Genomic DNA, 12,589 nt, shown 5'->3' with positions numbered 1-12,589 from the left:
ACTTGGATGTGCACTTGGGATGCTCTAACCTGCAGGGCTACGGACCAAGAGCTGGGAAGTGGGATTAGGCTGGATAGCTCCTTGTTGGCCGGCGCGGACACGATGGGCCGAAATGGCCTCCTTCCGTGCTGTAACTTTCTATGATTTTATGAGTCAATGTATTGTGCATTCACTTGTGGTCCGAAACCACCTGCACATTAATGGAACAGAAGCCTGTACTAGTCGTCTAAACCATAGGGCTGTTGATTGGGCCTAGGTGGCCTATGCTGTCAATGTAAAGGCTTAAAACGTACCTTGAGCAAAAAATATTAGTTGTATTGTGGACTCCAATTTAAAAAACCATTTGTTTCATTATTTTAAGACGTGGTGAAGGTTTAAATAGGGTGATTTGCTTTGGTCCAACAGTCAGCATAACAAATAAATCCGGGAAGCAGTGATCAGGCTGTCTGGCCCTTGTCAATTTTACTTTATCCTGAACCAGACACACTAGAAATAAAATAAGGTCAGCAACAAAAAGCTTAAACTGTGTAGCACAGTGTCAATGTTTATCGGTCTGTACTCGTTACAGTTTTTGAAGTTGCTGTAGGTGCATTGAACCAAACAATATTGTTAGTGGCAGTAAAAAGTTCCCATCAGCAAGCTGCATGGTCTGTGTACTGTGGCAACATCACTGAGCAGTTTGGTTGATCTCCGCTTTCTGGATTTGTTTGACACTGGCTTAGAGCAAAAATAATGACAAATGCAATGCTTTTAAATAGTTTGCGAAAGGAGAGTGGAGTCTTCCAGCAAGCAGCAACAATTCTGCCTGATTTTGCAATGGCCTGGCCTCCATCCAGTTACCCTACATTCCTCTACTAGCCATCAAAATATTGTTAATGGTCTGCAAATTTCAGGAGTCAGCATGCACAAAATTAAAATATTTAAATCATGTCATTGCTGCTCCAACCTATTTCCTTGTTCATTAGTCCAAGCATTTTCCTGCCAGACTGGTCCACCCAGGATATTTTATTGAACACAATTATTTCTGAATCCTAAAATTAGATTACATTTTTCATTACAAGTATCCCTTAAAGCATAACCATATAGCCATGTAAATACATTGTAACGGATCATTGCTATCAGGAATTTCAGGTTTAAATTGCAAACTGGCAATTTGAGTAAACAGTACCAGATAATAGTAGCAAAGATGCCAACGGATGTACAAGTCTGCTGCAATTTTTAATATAATGCTTTGAAATTACAATTTTCATAGAAAACAATTTACATGAAGTCAGTTATGGTTTGAAAAGGTTTAGACACCTTTTTATTACAAACACTGCAGCACTCACACTATCTGCTAAAATTATGTTATTTAGTTGTAGGAATTAATGTCTTGCAAAAATTTAAAATCTACCAGCACAGCTTTATTTTATATATTAAATATAACATTTGAAAAATGATATATTTTAGGTTGAGATTAATCTACATTAGCCATTACATTTGGTTAATGCTGTTCTTAATCCATTTCAATAAAACTGCTGAGTTCAGATTACCATTTTAAAAATCCTTCCATTTAGCATTAGCATTCCTGAATGCTGTCTAATTTCACATGCAAACCTTTGACATCTGGTTTTATTAAACATTGCTTTGGGGTTACTGGCACTCAGTTAAGTAATGATTTTCTTTCATACAGGTTTCCTAGGTATTAATATGCTGTAGTTACTGATTCTGAATTGCAAGCTGTACTTGTTAAAATTACTGACTGAACTTGCTACTCCTGAAGATGAGTAAAGCTGATACAAGGGAGAATTCCAAATCCAAATGTGGATCTGTTTGTTTCATTGGATGGATTTCCTTCTTTCCAACACCTTATTATTCAGGAACTCCTGTTCCTCGGCCCCACAAAGAAATTTAAAAAAAAATTGAAACTTCACCTTTTAGCGCCTCTCCTGGCCTTGATCTAGTTCTTTGCTGGGTAGACCTGGCAGGAATTTCTCTGCCATTTCCCGCTTGGAGTCGGGTCCCGATGATGGCATCAGGACCTGACATGCATATATTAAAGGAGGACCACACCGGCTTTGGTTGGGTGTTCTTGCCGCCTGTGGTGAAAATCCAGGCAGGTCAGCTGACTGCTGCTCCAGGGCGGGTGACCTATCTGGGGGCTGTTAACTGCCTACCTGCCCTGTTTCCGGCAGACAGGTAGGGTTAAAGTCACACCCCCTACCCCACCCCGAGAATCTCTGCATCCAGACTAATGGGGTGGTTGTGTGGAGGGGACTTTTCAGATCCCTGTTACCCTGCATCTCCACATTCTCTGATTATCCTGATAGGTTCTCTGAGCTTTCCAAAACTACAGTCTAAAACCATTATCTATTTTGGGTGGATCCAAGATTTTGAGTGAATTCAAATGCTCACCTTTACAAAGTACTTGCCATATCGATGGCACTAGCAAACAGTGTAACAGTAGCATTAAAGAGTATTATCCATAGCTGCTGCCTAATATCATTCCCTATAGTAAAATAATGCAAGTCTAAATCGAACAGACCTGCTTATCATGACTGCACAATGTAATTGCAACCACAAAATTCAGTTCTCATAGTGATTCGAAATTCTCTTTTTAAAAGAAATCAATAAGCTGACAGCATACTTAAATTTTGACAGCTAATTAGTCCCTTGTTAAAATGCAGTGTGTAAAAATTCAGAAACCTTAAACTTCAACATTTATTCAGAAAGTAATGTTGCTCCCCTCTTTTGCTTTTGAATGACACAATGGATGATATCATAGTTTGCAAGGAAAATGCGAGAAACACATTAAGAATCAGACCATAATATTGACAGGTCATTAATCTTCAAAAGAATTTGGAGTTACATATATTCAGAATTGTTGGGCCTTTTTCAGCGTTGTTAGGCTGCTCAAGACTTGGATATACCATTTGGAGCTTGTGCACCATTATTAAACAAATTTACCAATCTGGGTCGGAAATGAGTGCAGGAACCTCCTTTCCATATTGAAACGAGGCCTGCGTTCATTTCAGGCAGCCACTAGATCTGCCCGTGCAGATTCAGTGCAGGCCTCTGCCCTGCTAAACTGATTATCATTCTGCCCATTTTAGGCCCATAAAACAGGGGCAGTGACATTATATTTAGACCCCTTTAACTTTAAATTGGAACCAATTGCTTGTCAAAATTTCAAAAATATGCCATTGGTAATTTTCACTTATTTTTAAACAGCTCACTTCAAAGAAAAATTCAAATGCAATTTCATTTGACACAGCAGGTGCATGCACAATCCAACTACGAGCAAACATGATCCTGTTCTCCAACTTACATGGTGGGATAAGGTAATCATCTTATGCAGAACTGGAAGAATTGTGTCCTATACTTACTGTGCCAGAACAAGACTAAATTATTCATATTTTGAATGAGCCTCTAACTCAATTGGGCCAAGGTCAGTCTCACCATAATAAATTTGCATTGGAAGATTATGGCCTAGAAATTCACTAGCCTTAGCGCCGCTTTTGAGGCGCTAGAGGGACTAGCGCCAGAGTTATGGCCAGTTGAAAAATTCCCTGGGGCCCTAAAGCGGCGTTGCACCCACCGATGACGTCATCGGTGTGCGCAGCGTCCCGGTTGCCATGCCGACAGGCCCCAGCGCCGAAATTCAGTTGCGGCCGCCTCGCCCGTGGCAGCCGCAACTAAGACTCTGGCAACAGAGTCCAACATGTGTTTGCGCCGGCGCATTAAAGGCCCCGCGGCGGCCGGCCGCTTTCCCGCCGGCCGCCTGCCCGCAGCTCCCTCCCCGGACTTCTCCCCCCCCCCCGGAACAGATGCAAGCCTGGCACTTGTCCGAGGTGCCGGGCTCATTTTTAAACAGATTTGCGCGGGCCGCGGCCGGGTGCAGGCAGCTCCTCCTTAACGGAAGGAGGAGGCCTGCACTTCCCCAGCCTGCCGCACCGCATCGGGTGCCGCAGCGCCGGAATTGTGGCGCTAAACGGCAGTTAGCGCCCTTTTCCAGGCGCTAAGACCCTTCAGTAGCGCCGGCAGCCGTTTGGGCGCAGCGCTACTGAATTTTTGGCGCACGCAGGGGGACTTAGCGCCGGCACTAACTTCCGGCGTTAAAGCCCTGGCTAAGCCAAAACCCAATTTCTAGGCCTATCTGTTTAAAAAATCTGTCATAAAGTATTCCTAATATAGAAACTGCCTTATGGTAATTCCAACATATAGGCCGGAATTTTCCGGGGTAGTGGGGAGGGATCGGTGGTGAGTTGGGTGGGAAATTTAATTTTTTTGACAGCGAGTCGGGACCCTGCTGTCAATCCGCCGCAACACGCCTTTCCCAATGTTGGGTCTGACAGCGCTGAGCAGACCCAACAAGCAATGGCGGGCATCCTAATTAAACTCATTTGCATCTAGTTGACAGATCAGTAACAGGCTTTTTTAACTTACCTTTTGACTTTAACTTCATGGCCACAGGAACCACACTGTACGGGGACCACGGCTGTCAACCTGAGGCAGGAGTTCAGTGGCCAGTGCTCCAGCTGATTACTTGACAGCTTCAAATGTACAGTAAAAGCTCCCACCTGACAGATCATCACTTTCCTCAGCCACAAGCTGTTTCTCAGTCCATTTTCAGCACAGAGTCTGCAGGTTTTCCACTTTCCATTCTCCCACAGCAACACCATAAAGCATCCCTACAATGTCCAAGCCATTCCTTTCACACTCACCACCATTGTGGGGGGTACCGTTATGTCTCACCATTCACTGCAACTCACTAAGCCACTTCCAAAGGTGCATGCAAATCTGTCCAAGAACGCAAAGTGTTGAAAATAAGGGTTTCAATGTTCGACACCACATTAACAGAAACTTTACATGAACATTGCATAAAACACCCACGTGGCTACCCTTGTGTGTTGTTAGTTGGTATGATTGCACTAGGATGAAGGTGAGTGTGAGGGGTGGCTAGTGAAATGGGGAAATGATAATGTAGATAGAGAGGGATGGGTGGAGGTGCAAGGTAAGTTGGTGTGAGTAAGGATGTGCAGGAGTAGGGTAGGGAAGGCAGAGAGAATGGGATGTGATGAGAGGTACAGCAGGATGAAGGTGAGTGTGGCTTTGTACTAACATTTCGTGATCTAATGAGATAATTGAAAGGTTTGCACCACTGCAGCCTGGTCCTCCTGACAACATCCCTGCTTGTCGCCTCCTCTGCAATGTGCAACCAGGCTGTGTTGGTCTCCTGGGGAGGTCTCTTCTGCCCATCGGAAGGGAAGAGAACCTCCCTGTGTCCATAAGCATAAGGAGGGAGTCATGGGAGAACCTTGTTGCAGGCCTGCACCTCCGTGCAGTGATTGTCAATGTTTGCAGCACCTCAATGCTGTAGAACACTGACAGCACAAATGTTAAAAGAAAGTTGGCTATGGTCCCTTTAAAGAAACCGGCTGATGACGCGTCAACAAATGATGTCCCCAGACCCGCTTCCCCTAATTGGAGCGGGAAATACGCTGGGCGGGCTTAACAAGCCCCCTATCAACGGAAATTCATTTTGGACAGCGGAATGGAGCCAGCAGCGGGGTTGGGACCCGCCACCGACGTCGCCCCCTCAGACTCGCTGAAGTAAGGAAAATCTCAGCCCTAGATTTCACTCTATAATAAAGGCAATACAAAGTAAGTATCTCAATGGAATATGGCTAGGATAGGATAACTGCAGAAATAGACATTGCTCACAAATGATGTTGCGCAGTATGCAAAAGATCCGTAACCATGGGAGCTTGGTAATGCAGTTGGGTCACCCACTGTCCTTTTGGTTCTGGAACTTTGGTTTGAATGTAGTCCAGACTAGTGGGATGTCAGTTTATTTCCCCTTCTGATTGTAAGGCCCATACAAGAAGTAAGTCTCAATCCAGATCCCAATGGACATGGAATCACAGCAGATGTTCAGGGATGCTATAAGGATTGTTGGTATAGAAAATAATCACATTAGTGCACTAGAACAGCCTTCTAAACTTGGTTGAAGTAATGCAATAAATGGTCAGGTTTTACTTAATGCTGACACTTGATGCCTAAAATAGGAACATGTCCCATCCCCTAGCACCAACACCTCTCACCGGCAGGAGCAGAAAATCTTACTCATTTAAAAAAAAATAGAAACAGTGCATATTTTCTACATGTTAAATATATTTTGCACACATCAAATGTACAAATAAACTGCATGTGAGAATTTCAAAACAAAAGGATGCAACAACTTTCATTATGAATCATGTTGTAATTCTCTACTTATATAATTTCTCCATTGTGTGTTATAACACAACTAAGAATGCATTACAGTGGCCAACCTTCTCAATAGAGCTCTGTAGAATATTGGGGTGGGGGGAAGTGGGGGGAGGGGGGTGGAAATCGCACTGCTGGTGGTAGTGGGGAAGCAGGCCCCCAATCTAGTTTACAACTCTAATCATTTTACTCACTTTTTTGAATTTTTAAGTTCCCCATTTTTATATAAAATTCCATCTCGAGCCTGTTTTTGAAAATGTGATTTATTATTCGTTTAGGAAAATCTGAATTAGCATTTTCCTCCTACCTAGGGCAAAATATTGTAAAATAAAATTTATCTGCCAAGTGTTGCACAAGACACTCCTCGTGTCATATTTAATGGAGGGGCGAATTAAAGTGGGGACTTCGTAAACACTTAATAAAATAGATTTCTAAGATGGCTTTTAGATTAACATTATAAGAATGTTTTCACCCCACTACCATGCATCAAAATAGCAAAATAAACACCACTAAGAGTCTTTTGCCTTGCAAGGTGAATAATTTGTGGGAGGTTGATGTGGTTTTGCTTTCTGTTTCTGCAGAACTGAAGCCTGACCTTCAGTGATAAACTTGCTAAAATGTATCCCCACTGGAATATATTAAATATTAAGTTGCAACAAAGCTACATTTTCTGCATGACATTTCTTGGCCTGTTTAAGATCTAAAAGGGACTCAATTCGTTGCTTGCTGCTCAAGGGCTTTATGACGTAAAAATCAACAATAAAAGTAGGTGAATTGTTGAGTTAATAATCAAAGGATGGCTAGCAGATTAGCTGGCAGTGGGAATACTCCAGGGGATGACATCAATTCTGTAATGGCCTAGTGGGCTGGATCAGTTACATATTGTGCACATCTCCAAATCTGCACAAATGTGCTGTGTGGGGAATCAAGCAACAGTATTATCTCCAAAGTGCCTATAATTATGAAAGAGAAAAATCCAATTATTGAAAGAATGGTGATTAAAATTCTATTTTTTTTAAAGAAAAGCTGAAACCTCCTGATTGATTGGCATTTCAATGCCATTTAAAAGATTTATCGTCAGTAAACATGCCTTATAGTAATTAATACATCATAGCTAGTCAATATCACATCAAAAAATAAAGATCACTGTCTACAATGTGTCAAATCCTGTACAATTTCTGTAGTTGCAGTGAATCTTTCTCTATAATGCTCATTGTGAGGGAGCCATTTGGTCGTGGAACAGTGAAGAACAACTGTAATTTTGGGTTTAAGGGGCAAGAGCAGGGTACTTACCCAGTTCAGTGAATTTGTTCTTGACCAATCTCAGCATCCACGTGTTTGATTTCAACACCTTGCTTGCTCAGGTCTCAGATAACATAATATCAAGAAGCCTCTCATCAGAAAAAAAATATGAAGAAGATTGTTGCAAGACAGCAATTAGGAATCCATCAACACGGAGGAACCTTTAAGAGTTATTTCCAACCAATCTGGTGGACGTAACAGATAGAAACAAAAGGACAATATTCTTTCACCTTGTGTTCCTTTTATTGAATTGAATCTGATTTGTTGGAAATATCTCAAATATTGCTCAGCTGGGGTCTCAACTAAAGGAGAGAGATACTGAAAATTGATTGCAGGATTAATTATAAAATACATTTTAAAATGATTATTTTATACTTATGAACTTTTTGTGACAAGTTCAGTCTTTAAAGGGACAAGACTGAAGGATAAAGTCTGACCTCCCCTCTCTGGAAAGGTGCAATTATTAGTATGAGCAGAATGTTGTAAAGTCTACAAGAAGCTTCAGCCTGCCGTATGACCATGAAGAATACTGGGAATGTGGAACAGTAACCAGCTAGGCAATGCATGGTATTATGTGAGAGCAGCGTTCTCTGATAGGCCATGCAATTGCAGGTTAATGAACTCGTTTATATTTTTCCATGCCAATTCAACTTGGGGAAATGGTTGAGCCGTTAACATGTGTCACACGGCCAGCTAAATCTCCTGTTACAACTTGGTCAGCTCGAAGGAGCTCACAAAAGGACTATTCAGAAACTGAAGTGAGAATAAACTGGAGATCATGAGAAACATCCCGGAAAGCAGGAGCAAATGCAAACAATGAGCAGCAACGAAAAACCAATTGATAGATACATACGAACAATGATGGACAGGTAAAGACCATCTGGTCCATCCAGCCTGTCCCACATACTTGTGACACCTTATATCGTTCCACAACACCCAAAACCATGTGGTCTCCCAGGAGAGGCAAAAAAGCAGATTAAAAACCCTGGCCAATTTGGAAAAAAAAACCTGGGAAATTCCTCTCTGACCCATCTAGGCGATCGAAACTAGTCCAGGAGACCACTCTGGCCCTGAATTCCCTGCAGTACCCACCTTCTGTAAGAGGTGATCTCCACCCCAGCCAGAGACAAATCCAACTCTCGCTCGAAGGAATTCGACGAGTCCACATCCACCACACGAGACGGCAGCCTGTTCCAGAGGACCACTATTCTCTGGGACAAGAACCACCTCCTGACATCTAATCTAGATTTAGACTTATACAACTTAAAACTGTGACCCATGGTCCTGCCTAACCTATTTAATTGAAATAAACTGTCAGCTGGAACACAATCTATTCCCTTCATTATCTTATAAACCTCAATCAGATCCCTCCTAAGTCTACACTTCTCTAAGGTATATCTTGATAACTAAGATGCTTTAAACTGGGAATTAGTCTCGTGGCTTCCCTCTGCACCCTTTCTAAAGCCTCAATATCACAAGATAGAAAACCGTACAGCAAATAAAGGGAGCCAAAGTTAAGCTAGACAAAAGTATTGCTGCATCTATTCTTCAAAAGTGTCAAAGAAGCCTAAATGGCAAAGAGATGTTTTGTAGCATTTAGGGAAATTACACTCTCAGTAAATATATTTTCTTTGTTTGACAAATGCTATTAAAAGTTTACATGATAGATTTGATTATAAGCAATGATAAGTGCAAGGAGGTTATAGCTGGGAAGCTATTTCTTAAACAGCTGTTTTAAAAAAAAATACTACTTAAGGCAGCCTAGGCTATGTATAAATTAGTTTCTTAGGCCATGATTTCACCGACCGAGGTGGGTCCGGGGCAGACGGGGTCGGTGTCACGGTCCCAGCCCACTGCCGACTGCAGCCCACACTCTCCAAGTGATTGTCATTTGATTGGGCTTGTTAAGCACACCCTGCGAGGTTCCCGGCCAATTAACAGGAAGCGGGTCTGATGACATCATTTGATGTTGCATCATCAGCCAGTTTCCTTAAAGGGGCCATGTCCAAATTGATTCTGACAGTTCTCCTGTCAGCATTCTACAGCATTGAGGTGCTGCAAACACTGACAAACACTGCACAAAGATGCATGGCTGTACCCAGGCTCTCCCATGACTCCCTCCATATGCTTATGGAGGGAGTCACAGCATGCAGGGAGATTCTCTTCCCTTCCCATGGGTGGAAGAGACCTCCCCAGGAGATCAACACAGACTGGTTGCACATTGCACAGGAGGACACAAGCAGGGATGTCGTCAGGAGGACCAGGCTGCAGTGGCGCAAACCTTTCAATGATCTGAGCAGATCACAAAACGTTACTGCCAAGCCACAGTCAACCTCATCCTGCTGTGCCACTCATCACATCCACATCACTCTGCCTTCCCTACCCTACTCCTGCACATCTTTACTCACACCAACTTACCTTGCACCTCCACCTATCCCTTTCTATCGACATCATCACTTCCCCCTCTCACTAGCCACCCCTCACACTCACATTCAACCTACTGCAAGCATACGAACTAACAACACACAAGGGTAGGCACCTGGGTGGTTTAGCCAATGTTCATGTGAAGTTTCTGTTAATGTTTGTCAAACATTGAAATCTATATTTTCAACACTTTACCTTATTGGACAGATCTGTGCTCACCTTTGGAAGTGTCTTAGTGAGTTCCAGTGACTGTTGAGACATAACTTCCGCCCTCCCACCCCCCAATTGTGATGAGTGTGAAAGGAACGGCTTGGACATTAAAGGGATGCTTCACGGTGCTGGCGTGAGGTGGTGTCAACCTGGCACATCATGTGTCAGCTAGGGTGTACAGCGTCAAGTGAAGTAAATCTGGCCATGGTGATGCCATCGCTGGCCTCCCAGGCAGCAATGTTGTTGGGTGCTGATGCCCTGTGTCCTGTGTAGCACCAGGTGATTGCGGAGAAGGTTGGTATTGTTGTTGGTGATGTTGGTGTGCCTGGTGATGTTGGTGTTGGGGCTCATCATGGAGGGATTCAGAGGACCAAGGTGAGATTTTTTCAAGGGCACAGATGTTGCTGGAATAGATGGCAGCTGAAGTTAAGATGACAGAAGTGATCTGTCAATGGTGAGAGAGCTTGCTCCAAGGAGGTGACAGTGGATAGAGTTTACTCCAAACACTTCCAAACTGCATACAGCTCAAAATTGTTTTCCAGCTCCTGAAGGCTCAAGCTTCTGACATTGGAAAGTGACCAGCTGTGAAATGGTAGCTTTCATACCACTTTTGCAGCTGTCACCTATTCACAGCAATGGGGAGACATAGAGAACCTGACTCACTTACCTGACGTGATCTCCGAACGATGTGAACCCCGTTAAAAAAGTGGGACAATAAAAATAGGTTTGCAAAATAGTAGTTAATAAGCATTTAACTGTCTTAAATGTCTCCCCCGCCACTTGGTGTCGGATCTGTTCTGAAATTGCAGACTCGACACTTTGGAAACTTACATGGAGGCGGATTCGGAGCGGATTCCCAACCCGCTGTCATTCATTTTGATTTTGACAGCGGACCCGCCTCCGAACCCGCACTCTGAGCGCCGGCAGAGTCTTAGAGTCCAGAACTGGTATTTTGTGCCTATTAAGTAAAAATGCCAATATTTAGTATGCAATGAGATGTCTGTTAAAGGGGATGGTGGATCATACACTTGACTAAGATCAATATTTATTATGTGCTTTAATAACCTACAAGTACTATAAATAGGAAAAAAAATTCTCATATGCTATGACATCCCAAAACAATTTCACCCCCCAGCACAACTTCCCCTTTGTTTCTCCCCTCACCTGCATTTTAATTTTAATCAGCCTCCTGTTTTAAAATGGTGTTCTGCTTCTCTCTGCTCAGCTAACCGTACAGTTTCAAGCTGGCTACTATAACAATCTGTGTTACAGGCAGCAAGCACTCAGCTCCCCAGCATGATTTAAAACTGGAATCAGACAATAAGATTAGCTGTTAAAATAACCAGATGGTCTTCCAGGTTCTACACACCAGTGCCATCTCTTGAATGCGGAGAAGCTGTTCAAAGCTGCTATGTGGTTGCTGTTAGGACCCAGGATTTAATGGATGACAACACCATGGTCGAGGTGTGCCTGAAGTCATCGAGCTCAAGGGCCAGCATCACTTAGCGATGCAAGAGTACAAGTGGTGCACTGACACATTGGAGGAGAAAGTTCAGGAATAAATAGCCTTGTCAGTTGTGCGGAATAACTTGTCAATTGAGGAGAACGACTAACTCCTGTACATTGAACACCAATTGTAACTTCATATTTTTTCCAGTTAACACACAAGTAGTGAGTTACCATCTAAAGTTCAACATCTAGCTCCAATAAGGGTCGAATTTCATCTCCATATGCATCTGCAGTTAAGTCATTCAGGCAAGTAAGTTAGAAAATTGTTCAAAACCCTTAAAATTATTTTAATGAAAGCATAAAATATACCTACTTCATAATTAATTCAAAGAGCAGAAACAATGGTTCCTTAATGCAAAAGCCACAGTGATTGGATTTATTGGGACCTCAATTTGTCAGTATATTCCTAAAAGGTATCTTCAGTTTACACCTAATCTTTCTGTACCACTAAATCCCTTAAAATGCCTTGTTCTTGTAACATGCACTAGTTAACTATCAATATCAGTTCAAGGATTTATACAATTTTAAGTGTTAATCCAAACCACTGCCCTCCCCCAATAATAAGATTTTATTTGCTTAACTGAAATAAAATGAAGTTAAAGCATGAATTCTCAGTTTCATCTGCCTGTCACACTTCAATTCCTTCCTTCTGTCGGTGTTCATCCCAGTAAAAAAGAGCAGGTCTGGATTTTCTCATTAAAACCAATGTAACTGTTCTATGAAACCACATAATTTCAGACAAGGAGTTTACTACTAATTATATCTAGCTGACAATGATTAGTCAATGTAATTTTTATATTCCTCCAGTTCAAACAACACTGTTAACAGCCTCTTTCAAGCAGACATCATTAGTGATGATCTTCCCTGCTATGTTTTTTTGGGCTGTCTCTATTAGATT

The 12,589-nt window shown here is 42.4% G+C and overlaps 1 protein-coding gene across 1 annotated transcript in view; it reads right to left on the bottom strand.

The window, feature by feature from the left end:
• Positions 1-12,589, bottom strand: part of mgat5b (alpha-1,6-mannosylglycoprotein 6-beta-N-acetylglucosaminyltransferase B) — a 1,090,939-nt gene that overhangs the window by 568,670 nt on the left and 509,680 nt on the right. The window lies entirely within an intron of this gene.

The sequence above is a fragment of the Somniosus microcephalus genome, chromosome 21 (genome assembly GCF_052327205.1).
Source record: "Somniosus microcephalus isolate GS21.2 chromosome 21, FLI_Smic_1.0, whole genome shotgun sequence".
Classification (NCBI taxonomy): domain Eukaryota; kingdom Metazoa; phylum Chordata; class Chondrichthyes; order Squaliformes; family Somniosidae; genus Somniosus; species Somniosus microcephalus.
Note: the sequence above shows the minus strand (reverse complement) of the source record. Positions and strands in the feature narration are given on the sequence as shown.